Source organism: Elephantulus edwardii, unplaced genomic scaffold, assembly GCF_000299155.1.
Source record: "Elephantulus edwardii isolate Elephantulus edwardi_28Jun2011 unplaced genomic scaffold, EleEdw1.0 scaffold00419, whole genome shotgun sequence".
Taxonomy (NCBI): Eukaryota; Metazoa; Chordata; class Mammalia; order Macroscelidea; family Macroscelididae; genus Elephantulus; species Elephantulus edwardii.
In genome coordinates, this window is record NW_006400169.1 from 142,014 (window position 1) to 153,130 (window position 11,117).

At 38.5% G+C, this 11,117-nt stretch overlaps 1 pseudogene; it reads right to left on the reverse strand.

Moving 5' to 3' along the window:
* Positions 1-7,530: 7,530 nt before the first annotated feature.
* LOC102866073 lies at positions 7,531-9,111 on the reverse strand (annotated as a pseudogene).
* Positions 9,112-11,117: the final 2,006 nt, after the last annotated feature.

Genomic DNA, 11,117 nt, shown 5'->3' on the forward strand with positions numbered 1-11,117 from the left:
AGTAAAGAGTAAAAGGAAAAAAAGAAAGGCTTCCAGTGAGAAGGATTGACACAGTGACAAAAACAATGAATTTGATCACAACAGAGATTGAGAGGATGACACAAGATCCAATTGTGTTATCAGTCTATTTCTTGTGGAGGCCTTGTACAAGTCTGTGAACTTTTGTTACGAGATTCTTGTCTGAGACAGTATTGCCAAATGTATTTTTCCAGTTAGTAGGTTTTCTTTTCACTCTATTGGGAAAAGGTTTAGATATAAACAAGGATTTAATTTTTTTAAAGTGTCACTCATCAGCTTTATCCTCTCTTGGTAGTACACTTTTGGATGTATTTGTCAACCTCTTAATATCATAGGCTAGACTTTCTAAGCTTGGTTCTATTTATCTTACGATGTTTATGGATTTTTGCTTTATCCTTAGGTCTCTGTTACTTTTTTAGTTGATTTTTGTGTTTAGTTTGAGATGTTGATCCTGCTTCAGCTTTCTGCAGGTAACAGTGCAGTTTTGCTAGTACCATTTGTAAAAGAAGTTGTCATTTCCCTTTTTTTCCCTGTATGATCAACAATTTATTCATCGCAAATACGTTTTATAAGAAACATGGACACAGGCTTTACACATGGATTTCACCTGATAGTATGCATAGGAATAAAATAGCTTACATCTGTGGAGAGAATCGCTGGAGAAGCTCAATATCAACTATGAAAACTAGGCCAGGTGCTGATTGTGGCACAGATCACCAACTAATTCATATGCAAATTCAAGCTAAAGCTGAAGAAAATGAAATCAAATCCACAGAAACCAAAATTTGACCTTGAGTCTATCCCACCTGAATTTCAAAACCATCTCAGAAACAGGTTTGAGACCTTGAACACTAATGAGCGAAGACCAGATGAGCTGTGGGAGGGTATCAAGAATATCATCCAGGAAGAGTGCAAAAGGTCATTACAAGGACAGAGGAGGAAGAAAAGACCAAGATGGATGTCAGATGAGACAAATAACTAGAGTCCTGTAATCACCACCATACTTGTCTCATCTGCGCTCTCATTCCACTCCCTGGCCACTCCTCCACCCCACCCCAGTTCACTCTTCTCTTTGAAAAGTAAAAGAAAAATTCTTTCATTGTTATGCAATATGTTATACCCCAACTTCACTCCACAATTCAGCCTTCATTCTGGACTCCTGTCATGACAATAATACCTAATCATATATTCCTTTTAAACAGTTCTCTCCCTCATCTGTTTCAATGCAGGATACATAATTTATCACACCTTTCTCAGTCTCCCCCAACCCCAATGTTAGTCTTGTTTTACATCAGTGGTACTATGCAGTATTTGTCCTTTTGTGACTGAGATATTTCACTCAGCATAATGTCCTCCAGGGTCAGCCATTTTGTATATTTCATTAGTTTCTTGTTTTTCAATGCAGCATAGTGTTCCATTGTGTGAATATACCACAGCTTCTCTATCCATCCATTTGTTGATGGGCACTTAGGTTGTTTCCAGCTCTTTGCTATTGTGAACAAAGCCATGATATTCATGGGTGTGTGTGTGTGTGTGTGTGTGTGTGTGTGTGTGTGTATCTCTATCTCTATCAGCTATATCTATAATCTATCTCCTTGGGTGGCGGTTATGGTTTCTTTTCCCTATTTAGTAAGTTTTGTTTCTTTGTCAAATATCAGTTGACCATGGGTTAATTTATGGGTTTTCAATTCTGTTCCATTGGTCTATATGCCTGTCATTGTACCAGTAGCATTCTGTTTTGGTTATTACAACTGTATGGCAGATTTTCAGATCAGGAAGTACCATGCTTCCCACTTCATTTTTACGTTTCAGAAGTGCTTGCTTATTTGAAGTTTCTCTCCTCTCTAAACAAACTTGACAATTGCCTTTTCACTGTCTTTGAAAAATGAATTTGGTATCTGTACTGGGGTTGTGTTAAACATGTAGATTGCTTTTGGTAGGATTGTCATTTTCACTATATTGAGAGAGACCAGTCTTGGAGAAGTACATCATGCTTGGAAGGGGGGAGGGACAGCACCGGGGAGGAAGACCCCAGATGAGATGGATTGATACCATATCTGGGACAGTGGGGGTTGGTATGTCAGAATTAGTGAGACTGCTCAGGACAGGGAAGAGTTCTGAGCTGCTCTACATAGGGTCACTATACATTGCAAGCAATTCAATGACACTTTACAACAACAGTATACTATCTTGGTTGGGTTTTTAATTTTTTTTCTTTAAGGCTCTTGTTTAGAGTTAACAAGACCTCAGGGAAAGCCTTTGTACCTTTGTATTTAAAGTTGGTTGGTATTATATTTTGGAGGAACATTCTTCTAGTGGTACAGCACCCTTCTGTCAATATGCTGTACTGAGGTAACCTGGGGTTGCTGTGATGCTGAACTTTGTGCCACTGGGTTGTCAAATGCCATAACGGATACCCATGGTGGGCAGTGTTTGGTGGAGCTCCCAGTTTAAGGCTTTGGAAGCAGGAGTGGCATCCACTTTCTAAACAATATGCCTTTGGAAAATCTATAAATTTTTATAAAAATTAATATTTATAGAAAGGGTTCAGGTCTTTTGTTTACAGGGTTACTATGAGGAATAACAACATCCATGAACAGGGAATATTTTGCCATTTATTTAGGTCTTTTACTGTTTTACTGTTTCTCAAAGAACTATTTTGGAGTTTTCTTTATAAAGGTCTTTTGTATCTCTGTTGTTGTGTAATATAGAGTCAGAATAAACCCATAGCTGATCCTCTGGTGGGTTTTTGGAGACAGTTAATCACACAAGAGGAAATTTCCCATCCTTCTCTTGCAGAGCAGCTGGTGGTCTCAAACCACATTCCTTGGGGATTGTAGCACAGCTTCTAGCTTCCTCTCAATTGTGTATCTCAATCTGTGGTTGGCTTTTGTAAATGAGGAGAAATGTGACATCAGGATTGGAGGTAGACACACCAACAGTCTGCATTATGCACATGACACAACCCTGCTTGCTGAAACTTAGGAGGACCTGAAGCGTTTGCTGTGGAAGGTCAAGGACTGCAGCCTTCAATATGGATTGGAAGTTCAATATCAAGAAAATAAAGATTCTCACCACTGGGCCAATTGGCAGCATCATGATAGATGATTAAGAGATTGAGATTATTGACAGCTTCAGTTTGCTTGGCTCTACAATCAACACTCTTGGTACCAGTAGCCAGGAGATTAAAAGATGATTTGCATTGGGGAAAGTCAGCTGTCAGCAACCTCTCCAAAGTACTGAAAACAACTATGTCAGTCTGGAGACTAAGGTGCACCTGGTACAGGTCATGGTCTTTGTAATTACTTGCTATGCATTGGAGATCTGGACAATAACTAGGGATGATAAAAGGCAAACTGATGCCTTTGAGCTGTGGTGCTGGAGAAGAGTATTGAATATACCCTGGACTGCTAGAAGAACAAACAAGTTTGTCCTGGAGAGGGTAAAGCCAGACTGCTCCTTGGAGGCAACTATTCTGAAGCTTTGTCTGACATACTTTGGACACGTTGCAAGGCAAGATTAGTCCTTGGAGAGGGATGTCATGCTTGGGAGGGTGGAGGGACAGCACAGGAGAGGAAGACCCTTGATGAGGTGGATTGATTCAATTATTGAGGTAATGGGCATAGGTGTGTCAGAGACAATAAGATTGGCATGAGATAGAGCAGGGTTTAGGGCTGTTGTACATGGGGTCACTGTGAGTCGCAGGCAACTCAATGGCAAATAACAACAATGCAACAATTATTAATGATTTTTTTTCTTGATTTCCTTCTCTGGGATCTCTTTGTTACTGTACAGGAATCCCACTGACTTTTGTGTATTGATCTTGTATCCTGCCACTCTACTAAGTTGGTCCACTCACTTTAATTAGTTTTTTAGTTGCATCTTTGAGGTTTTCTGTGTACATTATAATATGATCTGCATATATCAATAGTTTAACCACCTCTTTGCTGATCTGGATACCTTTTATTTCCTTCTCTTGTCATATTGTCTAGCAAATATTTCCAATACAAGATTGAATAGGATTGGTGAAAGTGGGCATTCTTGTCTATTGCCTGTACACAAGGAAAAAGCTTTTAGTCGTTCTCCATTGAGAATGATATTGACTCTTGGTTTTGTGTATATACTTTTTCACTATGTTGAGGAAATTCTCCTCTATTCCTATTTTCCTGAGTGTTTTAATTAGGAAGTGACTTGTGTCCAATGCCTTTTCTGCATCAATTGTAGGATCGTGTGGTTCTTGTTATTGCTTTGTTAATGTGGTGAATTATGTTGATAGTTTTTCTTATGTTGAACCGTGCTTTCATACCTGTCATGAATCCCGCTTAATCATGATGAGTGGGTTTTTTTTAAAGGTGCTGTTGTATTTTATTGGCTAGGATTTTATTAAGGATTTTGCTTCTTTATTCATGAGAGATATTGGTCTGCAATTTTCTTTTTTGATAATCTCTTTGCCTGGTTTTGGTATTAGAGTTACACTTGCTTCATTGAATGTCTCTGGCAGTTTTCCTTTTTTTCTGTTTTTTCAAATAATTCAAGTAGAATTGGCTATAGATCTCTGAATATTTGGTGGAATTCAACTGTGAAGTTATCTGGTCCAGAACATTTCTTTGTCAAAGGGTCTTTTTATGACCTGCTCAATTGATTCTTTTTTGATGGACTGTTCAAGTGTTCTACATCTGTCCAAGAGAATCTGAGTAGGGCATGCGTGTCAAAGAATTTGTCCATTTCCTCTTGGTTTTCAAATTTATCATAGAATAGCTTTATATAATATTCTGATATTATAGTTTCCATTTAATCTGCTTTTGTTATGATGTCACTGTATAATTTCTTATTAAAGTTATTTGTGTCTCCTCCCCACCCCCCACCCCCGACACACACACCTTTTGTTAAGTTTGTCAATGGTTTGTGAACTTTATTGATCCTTTGAAAAGCCAGCTCCTGGTCTTGCTGATAGTTTCAATTGTTTTTCTGTTTTCTCTATCTCATTGATTTCAGCTCTTATCTCTAAAATTTCCTTTTTTTCTAGAGGTTGTGGGGTTAGATTGTTGTTATTCTATTTGATGAAAGTGTTGAATTAGATAATTAATTTTTTATTTCCTCTTTGTTTATGTGTTTGCTTATTGCTATGAACTGCCCCCTAACCACTGCCTTAGCTGCATTCATGAGGTTTTAGTATATTGTAATTTCATTTGTTTTGATGAACTTTTTATTTCATTCTTTATTTCTTCTATAACCCAATCATATTCTGACAGTATTATTTAGCTTCCACATAGGTTGTTTTATAAGCTTTATCTTCTTGTTGCTAATTTCTAGGTTTATGGCACTGTGGTTTGAGAAGAAACTTTGTATTATTTCAATATTTTTTAATTTGTTGACACTTGCTTTGTGTCCTAATATATGATCAGTTCTGGAGAATGTATCATATACACTTGAGAAGAAAGTGTATTGAGCTTAGTTGGGTGCAATACCCAGAATACATCCACAAAGCTGAATTAGCTTATCATATAGTTTAGATATTCTGTTCTTCAAGTTTCTTTTGAGTTTACCTATCTTTTGGTGAGAGAGGTGTAATAAAGTCTCCTACCAATGCTGTGGTACTGTATCTCCTCAATTGAGTTAACCATTCCTTTATGTATTTAGCAGGCCTATCATCTGGTGCATAGATGTTGACCACAGTTATATTTTTCTTGATATATGCCTTTAATCATTATAGAGTGCCCTTCCTTATCTTTTATGCTGATTTTCATCCTGAAGTCTATTTTATCAGACTATTATTGCCACTTCTGCTTTTTTAAAAATTCTATTTGTTTGGTATATTTTTCAAGCCTTTGATTTTTGTCTTTCTCATCATTTCTTATATCTGTCTCTTGTAGACAACATATTAATGGGCTTTTAAAAAATCCACTCTGCTACTCTTTTTCTCTTGATTGCTGCATTTAGCCCAGTCACATTGTGAATATTGACAGGTGAGGCTTTGTCATTGTCATTTTGCTGTGTTTCTTTTTCTGTTGTTCCTGGTTACTATGGTCCATTCACTTTCCTTTGGTGGCTCTGTGTGAAGGACTTCCCTTAAACTTTCTTGTACCATTGGTCTTGTTTTTACAGATTCCTTAAGTGACCTAAGAATGAGAAATTATGAAATTCCAAGATGGTGGCAGTGGAGAGTACAGTGTGAAGAGCCAGAGGAATGGCAAGCTGCATAGAGGCAGGCCACTAGAGAGATCTTCATGGCACACAGAGACCGATCAACACGGATAGTAGAAATTTGAATCAGAACTTTTGTTGGAACAATTAGTTTCAGAACATAGAGTCACACCATGGGCTGCTTTGTGGGGTTTGCCAAAGCCAAAATCCTCCAGGCGAATTGCTGTGAGACCCATACCCAGTAGAAAGAAGGTTAGCAGGAAATTAACGGAGTTCTCTTAAGCTTCACTAAGAGTGAGTTGGTCTGTTGGAATGGGACTGAGTTTTCTTGTGCCATCAACAACCGCCCATGATTGGGTGGGCTGGTAGGAGTTTGACTGGGACTTCTCGGGCACCAACGATTGCCTGGGGGAGCACCCAAGATTAAACCCACTGGTGGGAACTTGGTTGAGTTCTCTTGGACCACACCAACAAGCAGGCAGGCTGATGGGAAGTTATGTGAGTTTTCTTGGGCAATGTTGACTGCCTGGTAGAGCACTCAAGAGTGAGCAGACTGGTGGGAGTTTGACTGAACTTTCATGGACACCACAGACAGGCCAGAGGCTAGTGGGTTGGTGGGAATTTGACTGAGTCTTCTCAAGTCCAGCTGGACCCAGGGCCCTGCTGGTGGAGGGGCCACTGGGCGAGGGCACCTGGGCAATGGCCATTGGGCAAGGATCACTGAGTGTGAGCTGCTGAGTGGAAGACGGAGAGCTGGGAATATGAGTAGGGACCCAACTCGTGAGCAAACCTGGACAGCTGAGGTCAGAGTAAAGTCCTACAAGTGGTTGACCCACCCCTGTGATCACCCTGGCCTCCGTGTCTGCCCCACCCCCATTCACCTCCACACCTATGCCTACACCTCCAATCAATCAGCTTGCCTTTATTCTGGAGTACCTTGATCTGACTTACCTAGAAGAGGCTGCTCACTGGCTCTGAACTGAACTTTCCCTTGATTCAGAAGTTCAGAGAAAAACACAAGTGAGGTAGCTGCCCAACTAATTTCTAGAGCATTGTCTTCAGACCAAGAACATATCAATGTCTCAAAGAAAGCAAACTATCCCCCACACTACACAAGCATAATGCAAGATGTCATCCCCAGAAGGTGACACAGTATCAATGGATTTCCTGAAACGAGAAAGTCTAATGGAACATTCTAATACAGAATTTAAAAGAACAATGAGTGAATATTTTCTTTTTTTTTTTTAAGACATTTCCAACCTTTTAAATGTAATTTCAACGGAAATAGTTTCAATTGGGGAAAATGTACAAATTACTATAAGTTAACATGTGCTATTAAAAGTAAAAATGTCTTTATGTAGTAATTAGTCAATAAAACCTTTTTAAAATCACAGTTCCAATTCCAGGCTGATTCTGGCCCCAAGTGAAGACTGGACGTTGCTTGGCCAACTTCAGGAAGGAATCCACTAACTGCTTCTTCTGTCCATTGGGATTCACTAGGTGAAAAATCTTTGCCAGGGCTTTCAGTTCAGGAGCAGAAAGTAGCTCAAGCACTTCAGAGAGTTCTTGCAATTCAGATTCTGTCTGGACAAAGCCTGCTTTCTTTAATTCTTCAATTATAGGTGTTAAATCTGAGGCAATCTCTTCATATTCTAATTTGCTAATTTTAATCCAGTTTAATTTGCATTGAAAAAGTCTTACATATAACTTCTGACCACTCTCTGATAACTGATAAAATTTCTTTACAATTTCCTTCTCTTGTTCATCAAAGAGCACCATGTCATCTTCATTCTCAAATATGGCTTTCAGGACCACAAGGAAACTAAGAAGGTAGTAAGGATGTCTCTCTGGTGTTTGAGTTTTTGTACCAAGAGTATCATAGCTTTGCCCCTGCTCCAAAGGAACACTGCAAATAATTTCATTCTGTAAACCACCATCACCTTCCAGAGGAATTGCCTGGATATTACTCCAGGGAGAAGCATCATCTGCAGAATTAAAAGATTGTGGTATCAAATTTGCAAACTGTGTTTTCATGTCTAAAGAAAGTGTCACTTTTCTTTCTTTACAACTATCTTACTCAAATTGTTCAACTTTAACATGTACCCCTTCCATACTCTCCTGCTTTTCAAGACAGTCTTGTAGAGTAGACTTTAATTTATTCTCAAGACTTCCATCTGGTGAAAACAGTACAAGAGCAGATTCTAAGAAGCCAGGAGTGGAGGCTGATTTCTCACATTCTTGAGCAATCTTTCTGTCCACCTTTCCTCTAAGGGAATCACATTCAAAAACATTTTTCTTTTGAGAAGAATTTTCCAAAACTTGATCCTTGTTCTCAGCCTCTGAAGAGCAGTTAACCAAGCTCTCTGCCAATGTGGATAAGGAACTATGTACATTTCCAAGTCTCTGATTCCCAGATTCCTCATTCTTATCTACTGTGGCTTTAGCCTTTGTGTATTTTCTAGACAATTTGGATGACAGGCTTCCCAAAGCAATGACTTTCACATTATGGTGTCTCAGTTCGTCTTGACTTCTGCACAGAAAATCATCATTTCTTTTAAAGTAACAACTTGTCACTTGTTTTATGCTTTTCCCTGAATCTCTTTGGCCTGGAGCCAAACTCCTCTTTAATGGTGACAGTTTCTTCGGAGTTGCATCTTTTAAGGTTGAATCCACTGTGGATGTATTTGAGTGAGTTAAATCAAGATCAGGGTCAACCAACATGGTATCATTTTTGTCAGCACAAATTTCATCCATGTGCCAGTTTAAGTCAAATCTTGGCACCATTTTACTGCAAATGGGACAAGCAAGTTTAGCAGGTGGGACATTGTTAAAATACGAAATAATAGAATTAGATCCTTTATTTTTCGTTTTTCTCACTGCTAAATTTCTACAAAGTCTTTTTGAGTCGGATTTTCCTTCTGACATCATGAGTAGTAGAAAAACTGGGTGTTTTGACTAACAAAACCGTTATTTCGGGCAGAAAACGGTAATGACAAACTTTTTTTATTTGCAATTTTAAAAAGGTAGCATTCTGACTGATGTCATGTGTTATTCGGGCAATTTCAATTCAGAAAACACACGTGAATTTAAAATGGTTTTTTTTTTAACTCAGCAGGGAAAAAGCAGGCTCTAGAACATAAAATGGCAGTTATCTCCTGGGATGCTCAGATGTCTGGGAGCCCGAACTGGACGACCATGGCGCTACCGCACACAATCTTCGGGTGTAGTTTGCTGTTACTTTGGATCCCTTTGGGGTAATTTCCAAGATCTCCGTACAGTCCAGAGTTTGGGGTTCCTCGTTCTGCTCCCCCAGAAACGGCCTGGTTTGGCTCGGAAACTCCCCGTGGCCTCTGCGCGCCCTTCCCGTATGACCTGCATGATTCCACAACCGTTTGGTCTGGCTTCGCCGATTGAATATTTTCAATGGATGAAAGGCAAATTTGAAGAATTACAGGATACTGCAAGTAAAAACCAGGAGGAGCTCAAAACAACAACAACAAAAAAAAAAACACCACAACAACAAAATACAATCCAGAACAATGTAGATAAAACAAACGAGGCATTAGCAGCACTGGAAAAACAAGGAACCATGATCCAAATATGAGGTCCAATGATTCAAATGCTGTCAACATGATGGAGGGACACATGAACAGAGTTGAAGAGATGGGACACAGAATCAGTGGAATAGAATTTAGAATTGCCACCTCTGATATGCTAGAGAAAAAAGCAGAATCAAAAAAGGAAGGGAAAAGAAAAAAAAATAGTAAGAATAATGTTGGACACTATCAAGAGAAATAAATCCCAGAACAGGAAGAAGTAAAGGCACTGAAAAAGTTGTGGAAGAATTACTAGAGGAAAACTTCCCAGGCATAAGGAAGAATGAGAAAATAAACATTCAAGAAGTTGAGCAAACAGCATATAGAATAGACCCCAAAAGAAAAACACTAAGGCATATCATAGTTAGATTTGACAGAACCAAAGGTAAGGAAAGAATTGTGAAAAGAAGCAAGGGAGAAACAAAGAATCACCCATAAGGGAGAGCAGGTAAAATTAAGTGCCAATTTCTCAGTAGAAACCATGTGAGAAAGAAGAGTACAAAGACATATATCAAACACTCTGTCAACCATGAATATTGCACCCAGCAAAATTATCCACCAAATATGAAGAAGAGATCAAGATATTCCCAGAAAAACAGAACCTAAGGGAGTTTGTAAAACCAAGACCAGCATTGAAGGAAACACTGAGAATGTCTTTCTTACAGAGGTATCAAAGAAAGCAGCATGGACCAATGTAACTAGCAACCATACCAAAAAGATCTCAAGAAAATGATAGCAATAAAACCCTGCTTTTCAATAATCACACTAAATGTGAATGGTTTGAATGCACCACAGAAGAGGAGTCGCAGGTTGGAAAAAAAAACCCCAAAATCTATCAATATGCTGTCTACAAGAGACACACCTGAAAAATTAAGATAAAGAAAGACAAAAAAGAAAAGGGTGGGAAAGAATATACCAAGCAAATGGCAACCAGAAAAAAGCAGAAGTAGCAATATTAATCTCCAATAAAATAAATTTCAATGCAAAAACCATCACAAAGGATACATACACTACATAATGCTTAAAGGGTCAATAGAACAAGAGGACAAAATAATAATAAATATCTATGCACCAAATAAAAGACCTGCAAAATATATAAAACAAGTGTTAGCAAAACTGACAAAGGAAATAGAAAACACTACTATAGTAGCTGGACACTTGAATACACCATTCTCAAGAAAAGATAGAACTACCAGGAAAAAAATTCAACAAAGATGTTGAAGAATTAACCCACACAATAAACCAACTAGATCTCATATATATTTGTAGGCTAATGCAACCCCCAAAAAGCACAGTATATCTTCTTCTTCAATGTGCATGGAACATTCTCCAGAAAAGATCACATGTTAGGTCACAAGG